Source organism: Chiloscyllium punctatum, chromosome 17 (genome assembly GCF_047496795.1).
Source record: "Chiloscyllium punctatum isolate Juve2018m chromosome 17, sChiPun1.3, whole genome shotgun sequence".
Lineage (NCBI taxonomy): Eukaryota > Metazoa > Chordata > Chondrichthyes > Orectolobiformes > Hemiscylliidae > Chiloscyllium > Chiloscyllium punctatum.
Window position 1 is genome coordinate 96,721,989 of NC_092755.1, and position 22,987 is coordinate 96,744,975.

Here is a 22,987-nt window from a genome sequence, read left to right on the forward strand (position 1 = left end):
CACCATCCTTCAATACCGTTGAGTTAAAATCCTGGGGAAGGATGAGGGCACAGCACTGCATGTATTTCTACACCCCAAGGACTGCAATGCTCAAGAAGGGAATTCACCACCAACTTTTCCAGGGCAATTGGAAATGGGAAATGAATGGTGGCCTACTGACTAATGTCTATACTCGCTGAATGAATTTAAAAACCATGCTTCAGCAAGAAATCAACCATTATAGAAAGGGAGAGTAAAAAGGGAAAAGAATTAAAATCTGGTAAAGGAATAGTTAACTGCACAATATGTCTCTAGCATGGGTTATTTTGATTATATTCATACAGTGGTAAAATTTATGGATTTTCTTTGTTCAAAACCATGTTTGGTATTTCGGGCTTCTGTCATGGTGTGATATTGACATCAGCTTCAGCAGCTGTTTGACGTAAAAGATTATTTAGGAATGTCTAATGCTTCCAGTTGAGTTTAATTCTCCAACCAAATGTCAAGCACTTGTTAACAGGCCTTGTGCTTTTAGATATAAATTATTACCAGTTTCAACACTCAGTTTTGTTCTATTCAACATTACTTGCTGCGGTTATGACACCTCTGGTTGCTGCCTATAACTTTTCAGGTGGTAACATTGCTGTTTCTCCTTTGTGGTCCATCCCATCGTAGAATAGCAGAACCTATGTCCCACTGAGTTGGTTGGTTCTGTTTTTGAAATCTTCTTTCTCTCCAACATTTTCAGTAGAAATGGTATCAAAAACTTATTCTTGTATTCATCTGTTTAAGGCTGTCAGATGTTATCCCTATTGGGTATATGACTGTGTCTGACCTCAATGGCTACCCGCTGTTCACTTGCCTCCTTGAATTGATGAGTTCCAGACACATTAAGGGTTTCATACACTGCTGGGAATATACCATCTCCTTTGGAAATGGTTAGGTAATCAGTGCATTAACCAATATAATTGTCTTCCCACAGCTGCTAGGCAGGTTACTGACAGCACTCATAAACAGCCTCTGGAAAAAGGAGGAGGAGTTGGAACACATCGTTGACCCAGTCTTTCTTTCCCATTTTTCCTGGTTCTTCCTGTTCCAATATGAATTCTTTGACATTTTTGAGTTAGTTCAGGCCGAATTTCTGACTAATGTTAAACAAAGCTTATTCATGCATAGTACATGATGATAAGGTGACAGAGCATCATGCAAATTGCAACCTCCCCACTAGAGCTCCAGTACATTTACATCATGGCTTATGTCACAGGATTATTTACATTTGCATTAAACCTTATCTCTACACTCCCAGTCTCCAAACCCACCTCCTCAGGCTTGGACGATTTTCTACCAAAGTTTCTGTTATCTAATCGTTGAATTCATTTTCTGTCCTGAGGGAGGATCACCGAAACGTTAACTCTGATTTCCCACCATAGATGCTGCCAGAGTTGTTGAGCTTTTCCAGCAATTTCAGTTTATGGTTCTGATTTACAGCAACCACGGTTGTTTCAGTTTTCATTTTCTGATCCGTCCTTTTCAGTTTGGTCATGACCTACACCATGGATAATGAGCTATCTCATTAAAAAAAAGACAAATGGCTTAATGAAAGCAGTAGATTGAGAGTGGTTTCATTATGATGGGTAAGCACCAAACAAAGCTCCCACATCACTGAGCAACAGGCTTCGATTGGCACTGCAGGATAGCCATGAGCAAATTCACATCCTTGTCATCCCCTAATATCCCCCTTTCTCAAATACGAAGAATAAAACTCAATGATATTTCAGTATTTTTAGAATCTTTCTTGGCTTGCAACATTGACTTTTTTTGTGTGTGCATGGAAGTAAGGAATGTCAATAGTTGTGAAAAGGATACTTTCTACCAACATCCAGTGTTGGAATCAGGCAATCACAGACCAAAAACAGGATATCAAAGTTGAGCCAATTACTCTGCTTAACTAATTTGTTTCCATTCCAATCTCAGAAAAATATCCTTTACTGCATTGTGACATTCCCGTTCCCTTTGGTGCAGAATGTCAACTTGTGATCCTTTAATATTCAGTGAAGGTCAGCTTTATGCACCAGTTAAAATGATTTTAATCTACTTTACCTGCAACTCTTTCCTGGACAAAGAATAAACATTTATGTCATGAATATAGGCTGACCTCAAGCTCAATTTCATCCCTTCAAAAGGGGTTAAAAAAAAGGTATGGTCAATGTAAGAATATTATTCCATCCACTCTGTGGTAATCAGTGAAATAAGTTGTTATTGTGATAAATTTGATAATTCACTTGGAGCTTTTAAAAGCTCAAGGCTTTCTTTAATGTGGAAAGTATTTAACACCTAATAAATGACTGGACAAATCTAATGTAATCTAGCTCTGTTTTATAGTGTATTGCAGCAAGTGTCAAGTTTCTAAATTAAATTGAAGTCAAGCATTAAAAGAGATCCTGGATATGGTAAGAACTCATAAACATTTCAATGTATCTGCCATCATTTTACTACTTGTTGACAGCTATATTTAAAAAAAGAGAACTGTGGCTATGATTTATGTTTAAACATAATAGATATTAAATCCATTTACTTTAACTTTTAGAGAAATTAATGATTGCTGACTTCACAATGTTCTCCAGATTAATGTTTGAAGGAGTTGTAGAATTGGGAGGCTCAAACCCCTGGGGCATGGAAAATGGCATTAAGATAATGAGCAGTAATAACACTGTGATGTTGTCTAGTTTAGAAAAATTCTTTCTTTTTATGGGCTCCTTTTGTCTCTATTCTATCACTAACTCAAAATAGGACCATTTTGATTAATCTTCTATTTTGTAACCAGGAAAACAAAGAACAGAAGCAGAAGTAACCAATCTGACACCCAATGTTCTTCACTTTTCCAATTTGCCATGCCATTATGTTAGTTGGGTTACCTTTGGGCTCCATGTTATCAATTGCTCCTGTAAAATACTTCTTAAAATTTTAAACTTCATGTTCAATGTGCAATGAAGAGAACTGATAACTCAAATGTTTTAAAAGGTGTAACTAGGTACTTGCACTTACCTGATGACTCAATCATTTTTCTGTATACTTTTCCTTCCTAATTGATTCAGTGTTAGATTTTAGCTTTGGCATAGTGATGTAACAGCATGATATTGCAGAGCTGTTGGAGATCCCTAGAACATGCAGTATTATTCCCAGTCAACGCTCCAAAGTTGAAAGACTGAAACACTGTTGCAACACCACCTCATTTATTTCACACATTCAATTCAACTTTGCTAAATACAAAGCACTGGGGTGTTTTACAAATTGTAACACACTATAACACTGATATGTCATGTTTGATATATCATGCACCATGAATTGTAAAACTCAGAATTAATACTATGCCCCAGTGCATTTGTCAATTTATATGCACAAAGTAATTTGATGGCAAACTATTCAAAGAAGGAAGATCTCAAATTGTATTTCCAGACTAAAGTAAATTGGGTAAGCACAGTCAGAAAATTGGCAGAGAGATATAATCTCTCTGATCAAAGGTTACAAAAAAAATCTACCCATTCTACATTTCTGTATAACAATCCAATAGCATGTTTATCATGAAATCTTTTGGTTCCAGATATTTACAATTTTGAAATTAACTTCAGGGAATAAAAGCCTGACTGCATTCAAACTTGGTTTTATGGCTGTTCTGTTTTGCAGGCTTAGAGATGGTTTTGATTTTTCATTGGGGCAATGTTGCTATGGAACAAACTGCTCAATGCATAGCTGCTGTTTATGAAGCGGCTTTGTGGCGAACTCAGCATGAAACTTGATTGTCCTTTTGAGAAACAACTAGAAGATGTCTTGATATGCTATTTTCTAAGAAAATTGTGTTTAGCAGGATCCCAGAAACAACTGCCTATGTTTGGTGACACCTATCTACATATGCATGAAGATCAGACTGATAGCCATCAGAATATCTCAAATCTTAGCCCTTTTGCCTTGAAGAACTAAGGCTTAATAGCATCAAGTTTTTTTCCATAATGTGAATCTTTGCATCTTTTAGCTGGTTTGGCTGAGTGGGTATAGTTTTGTTACTTACACTTATTGTTTATTATTTATTGTTTTCAGATTACAAACTAAGTGTTGAATTCACAGAATTGTCTCTTCTGTGAATAAATTTTACTTCATAAATATTCAATATTTAAAGAATTTGGTTGGCAAATCTTTTAAGTCCAATATAGAGGAAGTATATGACTGGCCATATCAAGAACCGTGTAAAACAAATAATTTTACTTTGTGATCCATGGAACTAAAGAAAGACAATGCACTCCTCCCATCTCGATCATAACACATTTGAAAGTTTAACTTGCCTTTAATAATTAACTGTGAAAATCAATTAATCATCAACTAAATACAATAGAGATAATTCAAGTCAGTGCTTGCTGCTTTGTTGGGAGTTGGATATGTTTTGAAAAGCTTTATGTCGAATTTGGCATAGTGAGGGTTAATTGTTGAAGGAATGTTTTGTGTGGTTCCGATAATAGCTCTTGTTTTTAAGTAATCTGTTGAGGTGATCACTGGGTAATCCTGTCAATCGGGTCTGTACATACCAACCCCGCCAAACTGACTTGGAAATTAGGAGTTAGTGCATTACCTCATCATCTGGCAAATACTAGCAACCAACAAGTATGTGGTTATAAGGTTCATTTCCTATGAGTTTATTAAGGATGTCATCAGGAACTGGCATAAATAATGTTTTTAAAAAGGGGCTGCTTGCTCTCTTGAGTGAGTTGAAATCACAACAATCAGTTTCTCATTGGGCAAGTAATCTGGGCAATTTTAACTGTCCAAACCTGACCCCACCTACAACCTGCCCAATCGTGACCACGTGCTGTGTTAAAACCAGCCTCTTTAGTTTCAGTATAATATCATCAGCATTGCATTTAAGGTCACAAATGTCTTTTCAGAGAACTTGTAAATTTTTGCTGTCATTAGAATTTTGTTTACAAATCCACCACTCAGACTTCAGGAACAGATGGCAGTTAATTACATTAGTAATACCCTTACAGTTCACTCTGCACAGTTTTATCACCTGAATTTTACATTTCCTTTTAAAATTATTTTGTGACATTTGAGTACACATAATTACAGCCGAGTCATTCCAACAACTTCCCATCTTCTAAAAGCCAGGAAACTATAGACCAGTGAGCCTGACATCAATGGTGGGCAAGTTGTTGGAGGGAATCCTGAGGGACAAGATTAACATGTATTTGGAAAGGCAAGAACTGATTAGCATATTCAACATGGCTTTGTGTGTTGGAAATCGTATCTCACTAACATGATTGAATTTTTTGAAGAAGTAACAAAGAGGATTGATGAGGGCAAAGCGGTGGATGTGATTCATTTGGACTTCTTTAAGGCGTTTGACAAGGTTATTCATGGTAGACTGGTTAACAAGGTTAGATCACATGGAATACAGGGAGAACCAGCCATTAGGATACAGAGCTGACTCAAAGGTAGAAGACAGAGGGTGGTGATGGAGGGCTGCTTTTCAGACTGAAGGCCTGTGACCAGCAGTGTGCCACAAGGATTGGTGCTGGGTCCACTGATTTTTGTCATTTATATGTAAATGATTTGGATGTGAACATAAGAGGTATGGTTAGTAAGTTTGCAGGCAATGCTAAAATTGGAGGTGTAGTGGACAACGAAGAAGGTTATCTCAGAGTACAACGGGATCTTAATCAGAATGGCCAATGGGCTGAGGAATGGCAGATGGCGTTTAATTTAGATAAATGTGAGATGTTGCATATTGGAAATGCATATCAGGGCAGGACTTACACACTTAATAGTAAGGTAGTGGGGAGTATTGGTGAATGAAGAGACCTTAGAGTGCAGGTTCGTAGTTCCTTGAAAGTGGAGTCACTGATAAGTAGGATAGTGAAGAAGATGTTTGATATGCTTACCTTTATTGGTCAGTGCATTGAGTATAGGAGTTGGGAGGTCACGTTGCGACTGTACAGGACATTGGTTTGGCCACTTTTGGAGTATTGCATGTAATTCTGGTCTCCCTGCTGTAAGAAGGGTGTTGAAACCTGAAGGGATTCAGGAAAGATTTATAAAGCTGTTGCCAGAGTTGGAGGGTTTGAGTTATCGGGAGAAGATGAATAGGCTGGGGCTATTTTCCCTGGAGGGTTTGAAGCTGAGCGGTGACATTATAAAGGATTATAAAATCATGATGGGCATGAATAGGATAAATAGGCAATGTCTTTTGCCCAGGCTGGGGGAATCTAAAGTTTAAGTTGAGAGGGTAAAGATATAAAAGCGACTTAAGTGGCAACACTTTCACACAGAGGGTGGTGTGTGTATGGAATTAGCTGCCAGTGGAAGTGGTGGAGCCTGGTGCAATTATTATATTTATATCTGGATGAGTATATAAATAGGAAGGGTTCAGAGGGATATGGGCTAAGTGCTGGTAAATTGGACTAGATTAGGTTGGGATATCTGGTTGACATGGACGAGCTGGGCTGAAGGGTTTATTTCTTTTTAAATATCTCAATTACTCTAGTATTTATTTTTTCCAAGTCTGCTTAAATGTTTTGTCTGTTCCTTACATTTATTAACTGTATCTTCCATTCACTGATGGCCCAGAGGAACACAGCAAATGAACTTCAGCTTCTGCAGTCTACACAGGCACAGCCCAATGTCAACAGTTTACCAATATTTGTATGGAAATTCTTCTAATTAACAAGATTCTCATAAGAGTTACCTATAGTAGACTTAATTAATGCCTAAGGAGAAAAATGTAGGTTGTGTGGTACAGAGAGATGTGATTCAAGCAGGCTTGATCCATAATTTATGTTGATTTTAAGTTGGATGTTTCAGTCTCAAGTTGGATGGCATCAGTGGCTTCAGATTGTTTGAGCAGAAAGAGTATGAATGGAGAGTGAGGTTGTCATTTCTATCCTTAATCATCATTGTTCACTAGTGACTCTGGTTGGAAGTTTCATGCACAAGATGAGAACAGAAAATCTTGGCTGGACTTCTACATTTAATGTTAAGGTCCTAGGGAGTGTTGCTGAACAAAGACAACTTGGAGTGCAGGTTCATAGATCCTTGAAAGTAGAGTTGCAGGTAGATAGGATAGTAAAGAAGGCATTTCCTTTATTGGTCAGAGTATTGAGTACAGGAGTTGGGAGGTCATATTGCGGCTGTACAGGACATTGGTTAGGCCACTGTTGGAATATTGCATGCAATTCTGGTCTCCTTCCTATTGGAAAGATTTTGTGAAATTTGAAAGGGTTCAGAAAATATTTACAAGGATGTTGCCAGGTTTGGAGGATTTGAGCTATAGGGAGAGGCTGGGGCTGTTTTCCCTGGAGCGTCAGAGGCTGAGGGGTGACCTTATAGAGGTTTACAAAATCATGAGGGGCATGGATAGGGAAAATAGACAAAGTCTTTTCCCTGGGGTTGGGGAGTCCAGAACTAGAGGGCATAGGTTTATAGTGAGAGGGGGAATATAAAAGAGACCTAAGGGGCAACTTTTTCATACAGAGGGTGGTACGTGTACGGAATGAGCTGGCAGAGGAAGTGGTGGAGGATAGTACAATTGCAACATTTAAAAGGATTGTCTCTGTTTTGCTCATCACAAATGCTGCCAAGGCCTCTTGGGGTTCTCCTGCACTTCCTGATTGTCTTTAATTTTCAGATCTCTTGTGTCTACAGTGTTTTGCTCCTCATGTTCACATTCTTCATTTGATATCCTTCAGGATCAATGGTAGTGTTTATGGTCAGATTTATTTAAATGGGAATAACATATTTAGGCAATGATAAGTTTGCTCTGAGCTAAAATTGCAGAAGCAAAGGAGAGGTGGGCAGATCAATAAAGAGAACAGAAGAACAAAAAGTGTTGTCACTTTTCCAAAGATAAATTAATTGAAGAGGAATTAGAGATGCTTAAAGTGAGTTTGGACAAATTGCCTGGAAATTGAATGATAAACCTGAGTCTTTTGAATTATTGCCAATCCTTGATAAACACAATGGTCTGGAATTTTCATGTTGGTTTTGGCAGAGCTTCAGCATGTACTCAAAGCAAATAATGTTTTGGCATCATAAGGTGGGATAATTTATTACAGTTTCCTGCCCTAACATCATGCCCTGCAAATTCCCTTGCGTGCTTTGATCCTTTCTGCAATCCATCTACTGAGTTCTGAGTGAGATTGCACATGTTTTATAATACAGGCCAATGCCACTGCAACCTAATGTTTATTGTTTTCACGCTCTCCTAGCAGTAAGAATTATTTTGATTGAGATCAGCTGAGACAAGTGGAAGGGAGGAGTTCCAGAGTGTAAGGGATAGGGCACATTTAGGAACTATTTCTACAGCAACCAATTACTTTTGAGTTTATTTTTGGCATTCTGCCAACATTGCCTGGACATATTTCTTCTCACTGGAAGAAACGTCTTCACCTCCATTTGAGGTCTTCCCAGGTGCAGGAAGGGTTCTCTTTAGGAGCATTCCCTATATCCTTGGTCTAGGATCAGCCACAATACATTTGTGGAGGGTTGGTCCCACCAGATATTAACTCCATAACACCCCACCCAGTAGAATATGTTTTCTTTTGCTTAATGATAAATGAATCCATGGAACATGTGCTCCATCAAGAATCAACTCAGGAGCTCAGCCATCATCTGGTCAAGATGATGACGGAGTAGGACATTCTAAATGGAGCTCCTCCACTCCTTCTGTTTGTTTCCCATTTTTTTGTTTTTCCGTTTTCCCCCTCTTTGTGTTCTGTGCTGAGGGAGAGTGGGAAGGAGGTATACAGGGCTGGGGGCCTGAGCAAAGCATGGTCAGCCAGCAGGCTGGAGGCCTGATCGATGTGAGGATGGTCAGAGGATTGGATGCTCAAGCAGAATGGGAATGGCCAGTGGGCTGGAGCTTGTGTGTAGTGAGGATGGCCAGTGGGCTGGAGGACTGAGCGGAGTGGGGATGGTCAGTGGGCTGGGGGACTGAGCGGAGTGGGGATGGTCAGTGGGCTGGGGGACTGAGCGGAGTGGAGACGGTCAGCGGTCTGGAGGACTGAGCGGAGTGGGGACGGTCAGCGGTCTGGGGGGCTGAGCGGAGTGGGGACGGTCAGCGGTCTGGGGGGCTGAGCGGAGTGGGAATGAGACATGGTCATCTGGCTGCAAGCTGTAGCTATGAAGGGGAAGAACACACTTGACTTTAATGACATAGACTCATGCCACATAGCCTTTGGGGGATTTGCTGTGTTATTAGCCAGGGTGTCATCTGGGCATGTTGGGTGAGTACTGGGAAATTAATTTATTTGATCTTTATAATAAGGCAAGAACTTGAAAGGCCAATCAAATTTTAGGATTATTTTCTTAACCAGGCACCCAGATATAACAATGACACTAAAGTTACATTACAAACTCCAACAAATATGCTGCCAATTAACACTGCTCCTGGAAGTGGAGCCTACATTGGACGAGGAAAAGGATTTTTGTTTTAAAAATCACAAAATATATACAGAGCAGAGTCAGTGAAATGGACAAAGTCATTGCCCTTGGGTTGGGAAGTCCAGAACTAGAGGGCATAGGTTTAGGGTGAGAGGGGAAAGATTTAAAAGGAACCCAAGGGGCAACTTTTTCATGCAGAGGGTGGTGTGTGAATGCAATAAGCTGCGAGAGGAAGTGGTGAAGACTGGTACAATTGCAACATTTAAGAGGCATTTGGATGGGTATATGAACAGGAAGGGTTTGGAGGGATATGGGCTGGGTGCTGGCAGGTGGGGACTAGATTGGGTTGGGATATCTGGTCGGCATGGACGGGTTGGACCAAAGGGTCTGTTTCTGTGCTGTACATCTCTATGATTCTAAGTCTTAGAAGTCCCAAGATAGATGAAAGCATCAATAATGCTGGTATGATATAGCATGCTTTAGATTTCCAGCATTGGTAGCATTTTGCCTTTATTCAAAGGGTAAAGGAATTAGCCGATGTTATCAGTTCAATGCTGGTTCTGACATGCATGCACCTAGCTGCTTCCATGGTCAAGCTGCCGACTGCCATCGTGACGCAGGTGCTACTCACTAAATGCCTGTGGATATGTGCACAGACCTGCACTCCAAAGCTAGAGCGACAGGTGTTCAGCACAAAATGGCAGGGTGAAAGGGGACGAAGGACCTTGACTTCCCTCATAGCACCTTGTTGTTTCAAGAAGATAGTAGTGCCTGCAGGCATTAATGAGGGGGAAGGAGCCTCACCAGGGCAACAAAAAAACCTCCTCTTAGAATCATCCAGAGGTGCTTGGCACCTCTACCTTCTGCCTATGATGCGAAACTCTCAGAGGTTCCTGCTGAGGGGGTTGAGCTTGCATCTAGCTTGATCTCTTTCAGCAGGCTTGGACCCTCTAGGCTCAAACTCATCCCAAGTCCCAAGTCTTCCAGGCCAACAGGGCCAAGTTCAGAGCAGGCTCCCCCCACTACAGAAATCAGGACTACAATTAGATGTATTTGGAAGGAGGAGCAAGAAAAGAACTTACTGATGTCAAACAGGTGACATGGGTGACAAAACTAGGAGGAAGTGAGGACTGCAGATGCTGGAGATCAGAGTCGAAAAGTGTGGTGTCTGAAAAGTGCAGCAGCTCAGGCAGCATCCGAGCAGCAAGAGAATCAACATTCCAGGCAAAAGCCCTTCATCAAGAATGTGCCCACATTCCTGATGAAGCCCAAAGCATCGATTTTCCTGTTCCTTGGATGCTGCCTGACCTGCTGTGCTTACCCAGCGGCGTACTTTTTGATATGGGTGACACATAAACGTAAATGATCTCGCATCTTTGTAATTATATTTTCACTTGAACTCTTAAAATATCTGCTCTAGTGCCTTTGTCACTGTCATATTGAAAGATGAGTAACCACTTTAAATATCTCAAATATGAAAGAATTTATAATGGCTACACATTGCTCATTTCGCACAAGCAACTGACTTCCTGACTGCAGAAAACCTCAGAAGTCAGGGATCCTTGACTAATAACTACAGCCAGGGGGAAATGCCTTCTTCTACCTAACAGTTTTTCTCATGAATGCACTGACATTTAAGGCTGGGAGATTATAATAGACATTTCACATCTCCACTCTCCCACTGTATTGGGCTGCCAAGATAGGCTGCACAAAGCAATGCCTTTTAAAGGATACTCAAGCATTAGCGGATATTCATTCAGAAATGGTAACGGCTAATCAATGATGAAAGGGTGGAAAGGACATATCTTAGCATTTCTTTCAACCTGCTGCCCACTAAGTGAGACTTCACTGCACACCACTTAGACACCATTTGCTAACTGAAGCCTTAAGAGCCCACTAACCTTAGTTCCAGGTGATGTTCGTGCCCTGTCTCACTGATGGCCAGTAGAACATTCAATGTGTAGATATTTGAAAATGGGATCACTTCAACATTTCAAGTGTACAATCAGATGGATGACAAAACATTTATTAAGCAATAGAAAAGATGAAAGTCTGTAACAATAAGAAAGTCAACATCCTTTGCAATACGTATGGGTCACTTTCCACGTTCCCTATAGAATTTTAAAGGGAGACTAAACATGGCTCAGTCCTCCAGGAAGTGAGTTTCAATGATGTTATCTCTGCCTTGCTCTATTATACATTGCTCTAACAGGGGCTCTTGGATGTCCCTCTTGGTCAATATCCTGAACCGCATATTCATCTTCACGCTATGCTCTTCATCCCCGGTTTCTGCTGTACCAAGAACATCCTCCCTTTATAAGCTCCAGTTATGAAAGGCACAGAGTGGCACAATGATGCAGGAGACCCCATAGGGCATAGCCCAACCTGAGCGGTCCACGCATCAAAACCTCATCTCAAGGACGATTATGGTCTGTTCCACTATGGCCTGAGTGGAACTATAGGTAGTATTATATCTTCATTTTGCATCTGTCTGAGGGTTTTATAAAGAAGTTATAAATCATGTTTGAAGGGGGTACCCCTTGTTGCCAGTGAACATCATTGTATGTCCCAACGACCTTGGAAAGATGCTGAAACCTGAAAGTTCTCTAGTACATAAGCCTCAAAGCAGCTCTCAGGATATCTACCATAGGGGAATCAAAATGCAAACATATCAGTTATTATCTTAAACAAAAAGCCAAAAGAAATCCAAAATCTCTTTGACAATTATATATAGCTTAAATAGTAAAGATTTTTGTGGCTACCACCGAGTCTTCAGACCTGGATTTGAGTCCCATCTCCTCCAGAGATGTGTAATAACATCTCTGCAGAACAGACTGTATAGGAAATATTTAAAATGTCTCTGACTTAAACATTGATGTGTGAAAGCCGTTCCAGTTGACAAACTCTGCAGATTTAAGTAATGTAGGTACATTCGATAATGGCTGCATCTGGGAGAAGCCAGGGGTGATGGAGAACATCACAGCCCAGGTTGTTTGACTCCTCAGTTACATCCCTGATGCATTTACGGGTCAATGATTGAGAGATGCCAAAGTGGGCCACTGGCAGATAAGTTCCAGTTAGCTGTGAACTTGACAGATATGGAATGGCTTTCAGAAATGCCAAGCACAGATCATGCTTTTAGAAATTTCTAATCAACCTGGTCAGAGATGTTATTATATACCTCTGGAACAAGTGGGACTTGAGTACAGGCCAAACTGAGGACTGCAGATGCTGGAGATTAGAGTCGAGAGTGTGGTACTGGAAAAGCACAACAGGCCAGGCAACATCTGAGGAGCAGGAAAATCGACGTTTCAGGCAAAAGCCCTTCATCAGGATCCACACTGTTGACTTGAATACAGGCCTTCTGGCCCAGAGGTAAAGGCGCTGCACGACTTCACAAGAGGCCTGCTGGTGAGGTTTGTAAGTTACTTTATCGAATTACATTTATTTAACTGACATGAAAAGGAGGCAATTAGTGCGACCAATGTACTGGTTTGAGGCCACAGTTGGCAGATGGGTTCCATTACTGAATTGACACATGATTAATACAATTGCCTGTACAGCATCTCAAATACAAATGATTTACTCCATTTCTGAAGAAAAAAAAATCAGTAACTTACTCCAGAAATGATGGCAGCCATTTTGCATAATTATTGCAAAGTTATCTTTGCATGCGATATGGCACAATTTGAACTTTGTGATTTTATGAGTGATTCGTGCATAAATGTACAAACTAGGAGCAGTTATACACCAGCCAGCCCCTTGAACTGCTTCACTATTCAATGAGATCATGGCTGAAATAAAAACAGAAATTGCTGGAAAAACTCAGCAGGTCTGGCAGCAGTTGTGGAGAGTTAATGCTTTCTTTCCAGTGACCCTTCTTCAAAACTCTTTAGTTGTTCCTAGCCCTCTTGTTTATATGTTGCACCTGCATACTCTTCTTTTGTGACAGGACTCATTTTGTTTCATCTAAATCGCTCTGCATCTTGGAATTCTGCAGTCATTCACCGTTTAAGTTGTTTTTATTCTTTATGCCAAAATGAATAACTTCACACTTTCCACATTATATTCCATGTGTTAGATTTTTGCTCACTCACTTAACCTATCTACATTCTTCAGCAACTTACTTATATCTGCTTTACAAAGTATTTCCCGAACTGTCTTTGTGTTGTCTGTGAAACTATGATGATTTTGCTCCCCTCATCATTGATGTGAATAGTAAATATTTGAGGCCCCATAACAGACTCTTTCAAAAATCTATTTGTCACATCCAGCCGATCCATTTATGCATTCTCCATGTTTTCTACAAGCCAGCCAATCCTCCACGCTCATAATACCTCCCACATCATGATCTTTTATTTGCTGCAATAACCTTTGATGTCGCATCTTAACAAATGGTTGTTGGCTTGATCGAAGATGCAAGATGATTCCCTCCAATCCTTTTTCTTCCCTTTTGTATGGCGGTCCCTGTGGACCATGACGTTTCTGCCTCTCCCCATTTCAGTTTAACCCTTCTTATAACCATTCATGTCCAAATTTTAAACTCAGAACCTGTAAATTTCTGAATTTCCAAGTCCTTATTGGCTCTACAATAGCTCTAGAGGACAGATTAATAATGACATGAGAAAACCATACTTTCTGGAGCTCTCTGTCACCTCCCATGATCTATCAGCACCTACCTTGAATTGTTCTATTTCACGCTCATTCTCTCAGCAATGGAGTCCAGTTAATGCCACAGTTTCTTGGTTCCCCAAGAATTGACTATTCCCAAAAAGTCCCAGAACTGATATATCCTACTCCTGGCCAGGCCACTTCTGACTCAGCACAACACAGCTCCCAGGTTAACATCGCCATTGCACCTTGACTCCCTGCTATAGGAATAATGTTGTTAAACTTGAAAACTTTCAGAAAGGATTTATAAGGACATTGATGGAATTGGAGAGATTGAGCTATCGGGAGAGACTGAATAGGCTGGATCTTTGTTTCCTGGAGCATTGGAGGCAGAGGGGTGATCTTACAGAGGTTTAGAAAATCATGAGGGGCATGGATAAGGTGAATAACCAAGGTCTTTTGACCATGTTGGGGAAGTCTAAAACTAGAGGACATGGGTTTAAGGTGAGAGGGGTAAGATTTAAAAGAGACTTGAAGGGTAATATTTTCATGCAGAGGTTGGTGTGTGATGGAACAAGCTACCAGAGGTGGTGGTGGAGGTTGGTACAATTACAACATCTGAAAGGCATTTGGATTGGTGCATGGATAGGAAGGGTTTAGACGGATATTGGCCAAATGCTGAAAAATGGAACCAGATTAATTTAGGATATCTGGTTGGCATGGGAGAGTTGGACCAAAGGGTCTGTTTCTGTGCTGTACAACTATGACTGGCTTACCTGTAATCCTTGGACTGGTAGCATTCGATCTGCAGGACTGACCAAGGCCTAATCCTTGAACTGCAAGGAGACAGATCCTGGATTCTGCTGATCTGACCATAGCTAATCCCGTGGACTAGACATGAACGAGCCCTTCACTGGATGTGGTAGCAGTCCCTGACTGAATGAGAGCAGACATGGTGATGTGCAGAGACCAGCAGTTTGTTGATAACCACATGCACAGATGAAGGGTGGAGGAGGACGATTTTCTGTGACATGTTTAATACACTTCCTCCCCATTATCCACTGATTCACTATCCATGATTTGTGAACTCATGAGGTCAGCCCCAGACCCCTGCTTTTTTGTCTCATTGACTAGTCTGGTTTGATCGTGCAGTCCTTTGCAATACATATGGGGGTTTATAGGAATGGTATCTGTACATTTTGCTATCCATGGGATGTCCATGCTTCTAGCTGCCATGGAATATGAAGAATTGTATAAATTATCAGAAATGCACTAGAAATGACTAAATTTACAGACCTTCTGGATAAATTGTATGTACACTTTTTGAAATGGGAGTCTCAAACTACATAAGAGACATTCATCAGTTTAAATGTATCCAGTCAAGCAAGAATCATAATACATTCTTATTATGTCTTTTAGTTCCTTTCTAAAAACGCCTTTATACAAAATGAAAAGAACAGAAGCTGTGTTCCATTAGCAAATTCAACGCTATTCTGCTTGGAGGGATTGCATCTAAGAACAAACAAGCAGAAGAAAATTTGTTCCCTGAGTTGTTGATTATAATCCTTTTGCAAGTAATTTGTGTCAAAGACATTAACATGCAGTCTTTATCAATACAGCTTTCTTGGTAGGCAGAGCAGAAGATGATTCTCCTTTATTGTCTTGTGCATTTTGCTTTACTACCCAGTCACTATGGAACAATAACCAACATGAACACATTTCTCAGAAAGACAAAGATAAACCGATCAAACCACTCAATTTCTCTGTTCACGGAAAAGGTGCAATAGTCATAACTGACACACTATTAGCCATTCATAACAATTGTTTATTAGTCCACCCTTACCTTTTCTGAGTTACAGAAATTATTGACAAACTAAAAATCTGTCATATATTTTCACATTCTTGCATAAGGCATAGAAGCAGTGTCAAGCATTTATTTTTGATTGATGCTAAACCCTAGAGAATTGATTCTTATTATCTTCCTTTTTACCTTTCCTTCAATAATATCATACTTGGTACCTTCCCACACTGCTGCCAGACTCTGAGTACACCGGCTATCCAATGCTACCTGTCTATGGCTTCTTTGGCTCCACCCAGCCTCTGGACCATTCTTGCAGAGGCAGGATAGAGCCAAGGGAATTGGAATAGCAAGGCCACCTGCACACACCTGTTGGTTAGCTGACATAGTTTTTTAAGTGCCCACTGAAGCCAACGAAAGGAGGCTGACTGGGATTCTCCAGTCGGCCTCCAGATCCCCGTAGATGGCAAGACCAGTTTAGGTGCCTGGAGATGGCTTTGCAGCAGCAGACCAGTGAGTCAGTGACTCATAGTTTAGAGAGCCTTATTGCCTGACCAGTTATGGAGCTGTCACGAGCTGTCTTTAAAGGACTTTCACTACAATCACTACCACCTCCAACCCACGGCGTCTTGGTTGCAAGATCCATTTTTCAACATAAGATTTAAATCGGTTGCAGAGAGAGCACCTTCAATTTGAAGCTTTCCCTCCTTTCCTGATTTTCAATTCGGGCTGTTACACCTTGCAACTTGGAAAACCTCTATTGGCTTCAAGAAGCCAGCTACTGTTCATACTTGAATGGTGAATCAATTGGCAGGTCAATTAAGGGGACACCCCCTCTGGAAAACTGGCAGGGATCCAAAATGGTCCCGAAAATTGTTTCCGGCCCCTCTAGATTGCAGCATTGGAGAAAGGAAGAGTTATGTGATGTAATAACACCTTCAATGCATGCCACCAAATCTCCAAGATCTCCAAATTTTGGGATCTGCATCCAACCCAGGATTACCCCTTTTGCAGCCCAGAATTACCTTTTTCTCCATTGTTACCAAAGCCTGGATTCCCCCCTCCTCCAGTTCTATTTTACCAAACCCTTTCTCCAAAGTTGCTAAGTGAAAGATACAGGTATCCACCTGCAAGCTGTTAAATCATTTACTAACTCTTTGCACAACCTAGATATTAAAAATAAATAGAAACATAATATCAGCACTGAAGGTGAATGTTAATCAAAAGCATTGATTTATTTATAGCTTTCAAAAACAAAACTGAGTCATGAAAATTGAATTCAAAACGCCAGTAAAAATCCTAAAGAATCTCCTGATAAAAATATGAATTAACTAAATGACTTATCATCAATCAGTGGTCGTAGCAATGCAAATTGCTTTACATGGCATGGCTTCCTTATTGTTATAAAACAATATATTCTCTAAATCAAATATAAGCAATTTCATTAGGGACCCGTTGGTGGTGTTATTAAAATAGTATGAATCCAAAATTTCCAGTTATCCATCCTGCTATCCATCATTCAAATTTCTGCATTCATTGGCTGAAATTTTACTTTTCTATAAAATGACAAATGGGGAACTATATAGGTAGACACCATGTCAAATGATCAGTAACAAAAGGAGCATGCAAATCATTAGTTGTGAAATTATAAGAATCACAAAGTGTTTCAGTCAGTAAGCAATGAAATAAAATAAACCAACCAAAACATTCAAAATACTTATGTTCAAAATCTTCCAGAGTTTTAAACTGGTGGTGATTGATGATGGGAGAGGAGGGCTCCATACAGGGTACTGACAATATGACAAAATCTGTCATCATGAGGTCTCTAGTACTGATCCTGCCAGACAAGTGGTCCTTATCCCTATTGGCATGGATATGCACTAAGTATAGATCCATTGCTATAGTGTGTTTCACAATCTCAGTACATAACAAAATATTTTACATCCAACTACTTTATGAAAATTAGTCACTGTTCTAAGGAAAGACATCAGACAACGTGCACACAGGAATATCACTTAAACAACCAAGTGATAATAAACAGATAATCTTTTTAATTATGTTGGTGAAAACATGTGACTGATGCAGAAACCTCTCAAGTGGAACGAACTGCCATGAAAATCAACCCGTGTTGATTAGAACCTATCAGGGCCTGGACCCCAGGTAGTGCACACAGATGCATAGACGGGTACTCACATTTTTGCCAGTGGTACAACAGCCAATGTTTGATGGGCTTTTACGAGGCCAGGGACAAATAATGTCTCAGGTTGAAATTCCTTACCACTAGCCTCCCTGGTTTGTACTGATAGGTTGGCTTGGCTTGGGTGCAGATTCTGTCTGTACAACGGCTGATGAAAACTAAGACACTGTTTTAATAGACTCCGATATAGAATCATACAGCACAGAAACAAATCCTTTGGTTCAACCAGTCCATGCAGACAATAATCCAAAACTAAACTAGTTCAACTTGCCTGTGCTTGGCCCATTTCCCTCAAACATTTCTTATTCATGTACATATCTAAAATGTCTTTTAAACATTGTAACCATATCCACATCCATCACCTTCTGTAGAAGTCCATTCCACACATGAACCGCTCTGTGTGAAAATTTTGCCCCAATGTGTTTTTTAGATCTTTCTCAGCTCACCTTAAAAATATGCCCCCTAGTCTTAAAACCCCCCACCCTAGGGAAAAGACATCTGATATTCATCTTATCTATACCCCTCATGATTTTACAAACCTCTATAAGGTCACCCCTCAACCTTCTACACTCCAGCAAAAAAAAGGTCCCAGCCTATATAGCCTCTTCCTATTATTCAAACCCTCCATTTCCAGCAACATTCTGGTAGATTTCTTTTGAACCTTCTCCAGTTGAATAATATCCTTTCTATAACAGAATCCTCTCAAACATCAAGAACAACCTTAACATATATTTTGAATTCTGATGCAATTTGCTGCATTCTCACTTTTATCATGGTAGGCTTGTGATAGAAAGGCTGTAGATTTTAAGCCTGAAGGCTTCGAACTTGAACATAAAAATATTCCTCATTGCATAATTAGCCTTACATATAAAAGTGTGTTTTGTACCTTTGTTAACATTTTCACTTCTCAATTTCTTTCAAATAAGCTTGGAGCAAATATCTTTTCAAAAGCTTTCAGTCTGTCAGATGGTGCAAGTTAACAGATACACCTGTGCCTGCAAATTCTAGAGTGTCACAATTTCAGCAGATGGAACATGCAAAATTTCCAAGTGTTTTGAGAAGATACTGGGAAATTAATTTGAATAACTCTTTCCAGGCAAGGTTTTGAATTTAAACCATTATTAACTGTATAATTTACATTTCAGGTAGTGCATCTAGTTCAGAGACAAAAGGAAAAAGGTTTAGTGTGACAGGATAAATGGCTTGGCATATTGCCAGAGCATGATGAGCTATTTAACATATAAAGGAACAAAGTGTGTATGTGTGGTGAAGCATAAAGAATTAGCTGAACTCAGTTGACAGAGAGTTAAAAGAGAACAAGGATGGTTACAGCAAAATGCTTCTACCTTTAATAATTATTGTGGTAAGGACTGTAATGAGAACAAGATAATTTTAGAAATAGATCCAGATGATTGTAAGGTGAACAATATGAGATGGTGGTGTCAGAGTTAGTTTAAAAAAATGCATCATTTGGAAAAGTAAAGAGAGATTGTTTTACTAAACAAAAGTAAGGAATGGAGGATGTCACTTGAGGACTGGTATAGATGACAATAGAGGCTCCAATTCCACATTGGTGTTAACATCAAAACTAATCACATGATTCCCACTGAGTCATTATGAGTCACAAAGTAGGTGTGCTTCAAGCAAAGTATAAATATGTAATTAAGCCTTATTAGTTGAACTCAGCAGCAAGAATAGTCTGTATTGGTGAGGACCCAGTCAAAGGTGAGTGCAGCTAAATTGCTTACTAGTATTATTCATGTGTGCTGTCCAGTAAAATCTATTATGTTGATCTGACTCCTTGATTCAAATTTTCATTCATGCAGTGTGAATAACACTGCAATATAAAGGGTACTCAGAATTTCTACTTTGCAATTCAAAAACAGAATACATGTATTGTTATTGGTGCACATATTGAAAGGTAGAGTTTTCCAAGTATACAGCAATGAAATGTGCAGGTTAGGTGAATTGGCCATGCTGAATTGCCCATAGTGTCTGGGGATGTGTAGGTTAGGTGGATTAGCCATGAGAGATGCAAGGTTGTGGGTAGAGGGGTGGGTCTGGGTGAGGTGTTCTTTGGAGAGTCAGTGTGGACTTGTTGGGCCAAATGGCCTGTTTTCAGATAGGGATTCTATAGAAATAGGAAAATAAACTTTAGAAATGTTTTGTGTAAAATTTGCATAATTCAAACTACTTTTTATTACTTCAGTAAACTTAGCTTGAAAAGGGAAATAAGATAGAAAGAAACAAAAAATGATTACCTGCTTTCTTTTGTTTATACTGAGAGCTCCTAAGCAATTGTTTAGAAAATGATTGGAGTAAGCAGCTGTACTTAAGCTGAATTGTCACCTAGACTCAAAAATAATGAGAAGTATCAAAAGGAACAAACAGCTGAAAAATACATTTTTAAAAAAAAATACACTAAGATGTGGAGGTGCTAGTGTTGGACTGAGGTGGATAAAGTTAAAAATTGGACAACACTAGGTTTAGTCCAAAAGGTTTATTTGGATGTACTAGCTCTCATCAGGTAACTAGTGGGGCAGGATCATAAGACACAGAATTTATAGCAAAAGATCAGTTTTGCTATACATTGAACAAAGCTAGATTGTTGAAAAATGTGTTGCTGGAAAAGTGCAGCAGGTCAGGCAGCATCCAAGGAGCAGGAGAATCGACATTTCAGGCATAAGCCCTTCAGGAATGAGGAAGGTGTGCCAAGCAGGTGGAGATAAAAGGTAGGGAGGAGGGACTTGGGGGAGGGGCATTGGGAATGCGATAGGTGGAGGGAGGTTAAGGTGAGGGTGATAGGCTGGAGAGGGGGTGGGGCGGAGAGGTCGGCAAGAAGATTACAGGCCAAGAAGGCGATGCTGAGTCCGAGGGTTGGGACGAAGAAAAGGTGGGGGGAGGGGAAATGAGGAAACTGGAGAAATCTGCATTCATTCCTTGTGGTTGGAGGGTTCCTAGGCAGAAGATGAGGCACTCTTCCTCCAGGCGTCGTCTTGCCATGATCTGGCGATGGAGGAGGCCAAGGACCTGCATGTCCTTGGTGGAGTGGGAGGGGGAGTTAAAGTGTTCAGCCACAGGGCGGTTGGGTTGGTTGGTGCAGGTATCCCAGAGGTGTTCTCTGAAACGTTCCGCAAGTACTCCCTCCGCGACTCCCTCGTCAGGTCCACACCCCCCACCAACCCAACTTCTACTCCCGGCACCTTCCCCTGCAACCGCAAGAAATGCAAACCTTGAGCCCACACCTCCCCCTCACTTCCCTCCAAGGCCCCAAGGGATCCTTCCATATCCGTCACAAATTCACCTGCACCTCCACACACATCATTTACTGCATCCGCTGCACCCGATGTGGCCTCCTGTACATTGGGGAGACAGGCTGCCTACTTGTGGAACGTTTCAGAAAACACCTCTGGGATACCTGCACCAACCAACCCAACCGCCCTGTGGCTGAACACTTTAACTCCCCCTCCGCCAAGGACATGCAGGTCCTTGGCCTCCTCCATCGCCAGACCATGGCAACACAACGCCTCATCTTCCTCAGGAGGAAGAGTGCCTCATCTTCTGCCTAGGAACCCTCCAATCACAAGGAATGAATGCAGATTTCTCCAGCTTCCTCATTTTCCCCTCCCCCCACCTTATCTCAATCCCAACCCTCGGACTCAGCACCGCCTTCTTGACCTGCAATTTTCTTCCCAGCCTATCACCCTCACCTTAACCTCCTTCCACCTATTGCATTCCCAACACCCCTCCCCCAAGTCCTCCTCCCTACCTTTTATCTTAGCCTGCTTGGCACACCTTCCTCATTCCTGAAGAAGGGCTTATGCCTGAAATGTCGATTCTCCTGCTCCTTGGATGCTGCCTAACCAGTTGTGCTTTTCCAGCAACACATTTTTCAGCTCTGATCTCAAGCATCTGCAGTCCTCACTTAAACCTAGATTGTTGTTAAGTCTTTCATCTCTTAGAATGGGTTGCGGGTTTTGGTTCATTTAATATATAAATCCCAGAACTATTTTTAAGTCACATTCTTGTGATAACTTAAGGTTTTATTTTTAAAAAGTGACATCTCAGTTCAGACAATGCATTATCAGATATAAGGTTAGAGTCTGTCTGTATCCCAATCTTGAGTCAGACTGGTTCTATTTCCATAGTAGGAATTTATAAAATGTTAACTAGATTGTTCAAAGCACAAACTTATAAAATGTTGTATGGATTTTCTCTCAGACATATATACACCCCACACTCACTTGCATGCACACACACACACACGCACACACACACATGCACTCTCTCTCACACACAAGTTTTTTGGGGTGAATTTGTATTTGCAGATGCATTCTATTTTTGCTCAAAAAACACACAACCTGCAGGCAGTCAATCCATATAACATTTCATAAATTCCTACTTTGGAAATAGAACCAGTCTGACTCCAGATTGGGATACAGACAGACTCTAATCTCACACATTTAATACATTGTCTGAGCTGAAATATCACTTTTTTATAAAACCTTCATTTATCGTGAGAATGTAACTTAAAAGATGTTCTGGGATTTACATTTTAATCAACCAAAACCTGCAACCCATTCTAAAAGGTAAAAGACTTAATAGCAATCTTGGTTTGTTCAATATATTGCTTTAATTGCACGACACTAATCTTTTGCCATGAATTCTGTCTCTTATGGTCCTGTCCCACTAGTCACCTGAAGAAGGAGCAGCACTTTAAATGCTAGTACTTCCAAATAAACCTGTTGGACTATAACCTGGTTCTGTGATTTTTAATTTTATACACAAAGACATTACATAAAAGGTATGCAATAAGTAATCTTTGTCATAATATTTTAGCTTTGTAGGACTGGTGTGCGGCAAGATTAATTATTGATGCAGATTATATATTAAATTGTCAATTTGCTTGTTTTATCAGAGATAAATAAATTTAATACATTATTTTATGTAGCAGCAACATAAAAGGAAAGCACCAT